The following is a 6,801-nucleotide window of genomic DNA, read 5'->3' on the forward strand; positions in this document are numbered from 1 at the left end:
GCTCTAGAATTGCTCCATTTTGACACATTGGATTGAAAGCCAGTCAAATTGCTTTATCTTGACACGTTGGATTGATATTTATTGCTCCATCTATAATTACAACATTAATTAATTAAAAAAATTGGAATAATTCTAATTAGATAGGTGCATTGCATTGGCATTCTAAATGTCTAACCATAATGACACCTTATATTTGTGATTGTCATATGGTTGAATTTTATTGGTGATGATGTAGACAATATTAATTGCTGCATTGGTATTCAAAAGTCTAAATAAATAGATATAAAGATTGGATTACATAGGTATATTGCATTGTTGTATTAATAATTAATAATAATACTAATCATATAGGTGCATTGCATTGGCATTCTAAAGGTCTAACCATAAGGATACCTTGGATTTGTGATTGCCATGTGGTTGAATTTTATTGGTGATGATGCAGACAATATTAATTGTTGTATTGGTATTCTAAAGTCTAAGTAAATAGACATAAATAGTGGATTACATAGGTGCATTGTATTGGTAGTAAAAGCATACCTGTTTATTAATAATTATATAGGTGCATTGTATTGACATTGCAAACCTTTCTTTGTATTCAATTCATATTTAATTGTGTTAGCATTCGAAAGATCTAAATAAGGGGTTATAAAAGAGGCGTATGTTTAGTTATGTATATTCGCAATATGTTAGTTGCTGTCAACAATACATCTGGTCTTTTGTTAATTGCTTATAGGTCATGTTAGTTTGTGTCAATAATACGTCTGTTCTTCATGATTTTATTAATCGATGATTTTTTATTTATTTATGTTTTTGTTGTTATTTATAGGTCAAAGATTCATGAATTGGCATGGAATAAAGGCAGGATGTTTGATTGACATTATCAAATGAGTTGTTATTTTGATTCGTTCTTCTGAACTGTAAGCATATCTTCTCACTATTTTAATAAAAAATTGTAAGTATATTGATAAGAGTTATAAATACACATTTAGTTAGTGGTTTTGGGGGATTAATTGTGGGAAATTAGGCTTAATTTTGTAAAGTTGCTTAATATTTTTCATAATTGTCTTTTACGGGACCATAAGTGTTTTTGAGTGTTTTTCAGGTTATTAGTGCTTAAATGTTAGGCTTGGATGAAGAATCGTGTTGGCAACGGAATGAGTGACGAGTGGAAGCAAACGGATCAAGAATTGGAGTTAAATTGAAGAAGTTATGGAAGCTGAAGTAAAGAGAAGATTCTAGATTACGTTCTAGCTTACGCATGTCTTGGTATTTTGAGAATATCTTGAGCTTTAGAATTCGGATTAACACGATTCTTAGACTGTTGGAAACCTGATTCAAAGGGCTACATTTCATGTGTTTACAACTTTTCCAAATTTTATCCTTATCGAGTTCAAAAATCAACATCTTTGAAAATAGTGAAATGAAGCGGGAAAATGGCAGTAGCTACTGTGCCGCCGCAAACTTTTTCCAGTAGCTGCTGCGCCGCAGCACAGTGTCATGGCACAGTCACGGAAGTCAATAACTTGTTTTCCATTTTTAGCTAGGAGAATAGGGTTAAGGGTTTTAAATCAAATAGAATTAAGGAAAAACAAACCCTAACCCTTGTGGGATATAAATTGAAGTCTTTTAGCATTAATTGGGGGATTCTTGGGTGAGAAGAAAGGGAGAAAAATCTGCACAAAAGAGAAGTAACAGAAATTCTGGAGCTTTGATTCACAATATGGAGAAGTTTCCCTTGTTCTTTTCTTATAAACTCATAATGAATGTTTTAATAAAGATGATTGTTTCTTTCATGTTTATTATGAAATAATTTTATTATCTAGGGCTAAGATGTAGCCCAATCTCTTAATTATGTATTGATCTTTGATTGTTAACATTTATTAAGAATTCTTCCTAAGTTTTACTATTATTCCTAATGCTTTTGATTCTTAAGGGCCCAAGAATTGAATGAACTAATAGACTAAGTAGAGATCGAGAGATGATACTTAGTTGGTCTACGGTAGTAAAACCATAGGTTGAGTGAATGCTAGAGATAGGTTACCGCGACTTGTGAGGTTCTAGTAAACTCCATAGAGCGTAATGATCATCAATTACTTAAATCTGATTAGAGATAATTCGGGTTAGTAATTAGGAGTTAATTCGATAATTGTTCGAGAGAAATTTATTGGAAAAGAAGGGAGTTTGACCTGAAGGAAGAGCTTAATAAAATTAGCATAAGAGATCGATATATATGAATAAGAGTTAGTGTGAAGTCTATGCCCTAGGTATAGTCATCTTGTTTTTACCCAAAGGATTATTTTAATTGTTCTCTTTTTAGTTTTCTTTTTAAATTCAGTTGTTTATTTAATTTAGGTTTTTCTTGATAAAATTTGGATTGATCAAATAGTAATAGGATAGTTTAATTGGTAATTGATAATAGTAATTCCCTTGGGTTCGATATCTGTATTTTATACACTTTATTACTTGCACGATTTCGTATACTTGCAAAAATTAACAACAAGTTTTTGGCGTCGTTGCCAGGGAATTGCTTTTATATTATCAATATCAATACAAGCTGTTTAGTTGCTAATTTGGTTTGTAATTTATTTTTATTTTTATTTTTATTTTTATTTTTTGTTTTATTTTTTTTTTTGTTTTTAGTGCTTTAATTTTTATTTCTATATTTTTAGTGTTGGACCATACATAGGAGTTAGTTTCAATGACAGATGCAGGAGGAGAAGAAGTTCAAAAGGCACTTAAGGATTACTCAAGACCTACAATTGAGGGATGTGCTTCTAGTATTAGGAGACCACCGATTCAAGCAAATACCTTCGAGATAAAGCCAAACATTATTCAGATGATACAACATTCAATTCAATTTGCAGGGTTGTCTAGCGATGATCCTAATTTGCATATCGCAAATTTTCTAGAGCTATGCGATACATTCCGACATAATGGGGTATCTAATGATGCAATTAGGTTAAGGCTTTTCCCATTCTCTCTTAGGGATAAAGCTAAGGCTTGGTTAATTTCTCTACCACTTGGAAGCATCACTACTTGGAATGAGTTAGTTCAAGTGTTCCTTGTGAAGTATTTTCCACCGATCAAGTCTGCCAAGATGAGGAGTGACATCACAAATTTTTTCCAACAAGATATGGAGTCACTTTATGAAGCTTGGGAGAGATATAAGGATCTCTTACGGTGGTGTCCTCACCATGGGTTACCAATATGGTTTCAAATGCAAACATTTTACAATGGGTTGATGCCAATATACAAGCCATGGTAGATGCTGCAAGTGGGGGAGCCTTGAATAGGAAAACACCAGAGGAAGCCTATAATCTGATTGAAGTGTTGGCAAGCAATAACTACATGAGGCCTTCAGAGAGAAATTCAACAAGGAAAGTAGCGGGAATGCACGAAGTTGATAGCTACAATGTGTTGGCTGCTCAACTTTCAACCATCCAAAAGCAATTAGGAGTTGCCTTAAAGGTAAATGCTATTGAAACTCGTTCTCTAACTTGTGAATTTTGTGCAAGGAACCATTTGTTAGGAGATTGTCAAGTAGGGAATCCATTTGCTCCACCTCAACAAGCAAATTATGTCAACAATTTTCAAGGAAGGCAAGGGAATCCATATTCCAATACATATAATCCAGCATGGAGGAAACACCCGAACTTTTCACAGAGCAACAACAATGAGCAAAAACAACCTCCTGTTTTTCAACCTCAAGAGTCGAAATCTAATTTAGAGAATGTGTTGACCAAGTTCATTGAAGAGACAAGCAAGAGGTTTGAGAAGACTAACGTCTTGGTTCAAAATCAATCAGCCTCTATTAGGAACCTTGAGACTCAAATTGGGCAAATCCAAAATATTTTAGCAGTAAGAGTTCAAGGAACGTTGCCAAGTGATATCGAGAAAAATCCAAAAGAGCAACTTAATGCCATCATGTCGAGAATTGGCAAGGAGCTACAAGAATCAAGAAAAACTGAAGAAACTGAGGAAAAATCTGAAGACACAAAATTGGACAGAACCAACAATGCCTCAACACAATGCCTAGGCACAAAATTAGAACTTGAGAACAAAGCCCAGGATGTAAGAAAGATGAAGCCTCTCTTCCATATCCTCATAGACTACAGAAACAAAGATTGGACAAGCAATTTGGTAAGTTCATAGATATGTTTAGAAGTTTACACATAAATGTTCCTTTCGTAGATATGTTAGAGCAAATGCCGAAGTATGCCAAGTTCTTAAAGAAGATCCTTACACACAAAAGGAGGTTTGAAGAACATGAGATGGTCATGCTCACCGAGGAATGTAGTGAGTTACTTCAAAAGAAACTACCATTGAAATTAAGAGATCTAGGGAGTTTTAATATTCCTTGCACAATTGGTAGTTTTTATTTTGATAAAGCTTTATGTGATTTAGGAGCCAGCATTAACTTGATGCCATTTTCTATTTTCAAGAAACTTGGTTTAGGAGAGGTGAAGCCAACCACGATTCATCTTCAATTGGCAGATAGATCCATAACATATCCTAGGGGAGTGGTGGAGGATGTCCTAATAAAGGTAGACAAATTTATCTTTCCAGTAGATTTTGTAGTTCTTGATATGGAAGAAGACCGGAACATACCTTTAATATTAGGAAGGCCTTTTCAAGCTACAAGTAGGACTTTAATAGATGTACACCAAGGTAAACTAATCTTAAGGGTGGAAGACGAACAAGTGGAGTTCAATGTTTTTAACACGATGAAATGTCAATCAGAGTTAGATACTTGCTTTAAGATTAGAATCCTTGATGACAAAGTAGCAGAAAACTTAGAAGAAAACCACCTTAACTCACCCCTAGAAAATTGTTTAGTCAACTCTAGGATTATGGAGGCTAAATTTGAGAGGGTAGATGAACAACAATTGAAGCCTTATGTTTATGGTGGATTGAAGGATAGAAGGGCTTGGATTCTTTTAGATGATCCAAATTGAAGAAAATGAAAAGTCAAGCTTACGACTTTAACCAAGCGCTTTTGGGGGGCAACCCAAGCTTTTATTTTTATTTTTCTTTTTATTTTTCTTTTTCTTTTTTCTTTTATGATTAGTGTAATATTTTTACAGGTGTTAATTTTCAAGTATGTTTAATTTTTTTTCTTTTGTGTAAATAATTTTGATGTTGTGGTTGTTTCTCTAAATTCATAAATTTAACACATGATGTGTGTTTCCGACGAGGTGCACCGCAAGTTTCTTTGTTTTGACAGAATTAAAAGACAACAATGGAATGAAACGAGTTGGTGATCGAATTGTCACGCGTATTCGCACTTCACTATTGCAAAAGGGGCTAACTTTTCTTTTTCTCTTTTTCCTTTTGTTTATATTTGTACATTGGGGACAATGTAGATTTTAGGTTGAAGGTAAGGGAAGTTTCTTCCCAAAGACTTCGAATTTATGGATTTATGAGAATTTTTATTTTTGTGTTTTGTTTTAATTTTGGTTATATTCTTGGATTAATTTATATGTCTATGATAGGAATGTGATTGCAATAACATGTAACAAATGGAGGACATTAATTTTTGCCTTTAATTACGGATGATTGTAAATGTTAATGACATTTAGTTTGAGACCCTAGCGATTTGTGGATTGAAAGTGGTTAAGTTTACTTATTTAGAGACGTTTTATGTGTGAATTTTCCATGAACATTTTTGCGATCTCAACAAACTCTAGAACTCATTTGACAACCACTCGAGGCGAAATCCTAGAGTTCGCATCACTTAGGAAATGATTTAGGCTGTTTTTGGACCGATTGAGCCTTTCAAGCCCGACCCTTTTTTATTATCATCGCTAGTTAACCATTTGAGCCTTTTAAACACAATTTAGCCTTGTTTTTCTTTCTTTGAACTTAATTTTTACCCTACCCTGTCTTACCCGTTTTATCTTTAAGAGACTAACTGTTATTCAAGCTTAGTACGAGTATTGGTGAGGAAGTGTTGTTTTGCCACAACCTAGGTTTATGAGAAGAAATTGGTTCGGGGTTGTGGAGTGCTTGTAAGATCAGTGGGGTTGTGTGTGTGTTTTCTACTTTCTTCTTATTATTGTTGTAAAAAAATGAAGGAAAAAAAAGAGGAAAAAAAAATTAAAAAAAAAAAGAGAAAGAAAAGAAAAGTAGGCATTGAAAAGCATTGTGAAGATGTGAAATTATGCAATTGGGTTTATATTACTGTCGAAAAGAAAGAGCTCGACAAAGATTGGGAAGCTACTAAGTGAAAAAGGGAAGTGTTTTTGTATGATAGTAATAAGAATGAATGAAGATTAAGTCTCTTGATTTGATTTTTGTTGAATTCTCTTTCCGTTCTTTCATGAACACATATCCTGGCCTAATGTTACAACCTTTACAAAGACCTATTGATCCAAGGTAATGTAAAATTCTACATTAGTGGAGAGTGGTTTGAAAAGTGAGCCTATGGAGTTTGATTCCATGATTCACGTATAAGTCATAACCAGAATTCTGAGATCAAAATTTTGTTCATGAATGTTATGCATAAAACCATCTAGGTTTGTAGACTAATGGTTTGTTGTTGTATGGATGTTCTAGGGTCGATAACGAAAATGGAATTGATGTTTGCATTGTCTGTGAGTTTAGGCGATTTTTAATTATTCTATTTACTTTGTGTATATGCAATTTTTGAGACATCTGTATGAATTGATCCAAGAATTTTTGTTAATTTCAATTCTTTTTATGTTTCTTTTCATTTTTGGAGTTTAGGTTAAGTTAGTATGGATGTTTGTGGGTATCATCGCTGGAAACCCTCACAAGACTACAACTCGTCCAACTAGGGTC

At 33.6% G+C, this 6,801-nt stretch overlaps 1 non-coding gene across 1 annotated transcript; it reads right to left on the minus strand.

Annotated features, from left to right (window-relative positions):
• Positions 1–3,094: 3,094 nt before the first annotated feature.
• On the minus strand, positions 3,095–3,201 carry LOC116116944. The gene has a single exon (XR_004125903.1). It is a non-coding gene; the product is annotated as a small nucleolar RNA R71 (small nucleolar RNA).
• Positions 3,202–6,801: the final 3,600 nt, after the last annotated feature.

This window comes from Pistacia vera, unplaced genomic scaffold, assembly GCF_008641045.1.
Source record: "Pistacia vera cultivar Batoury unplaced genomic scaffold, PisVer_v2 Contig79, whole genome shotgun sequence".
Lineage (NCBI taxonomy): Eukaryota > Viridiplantae > Streptophyta > Magnoliopsida > Sapindales > Anacardiaceae > Pistacia > Pistacia vera.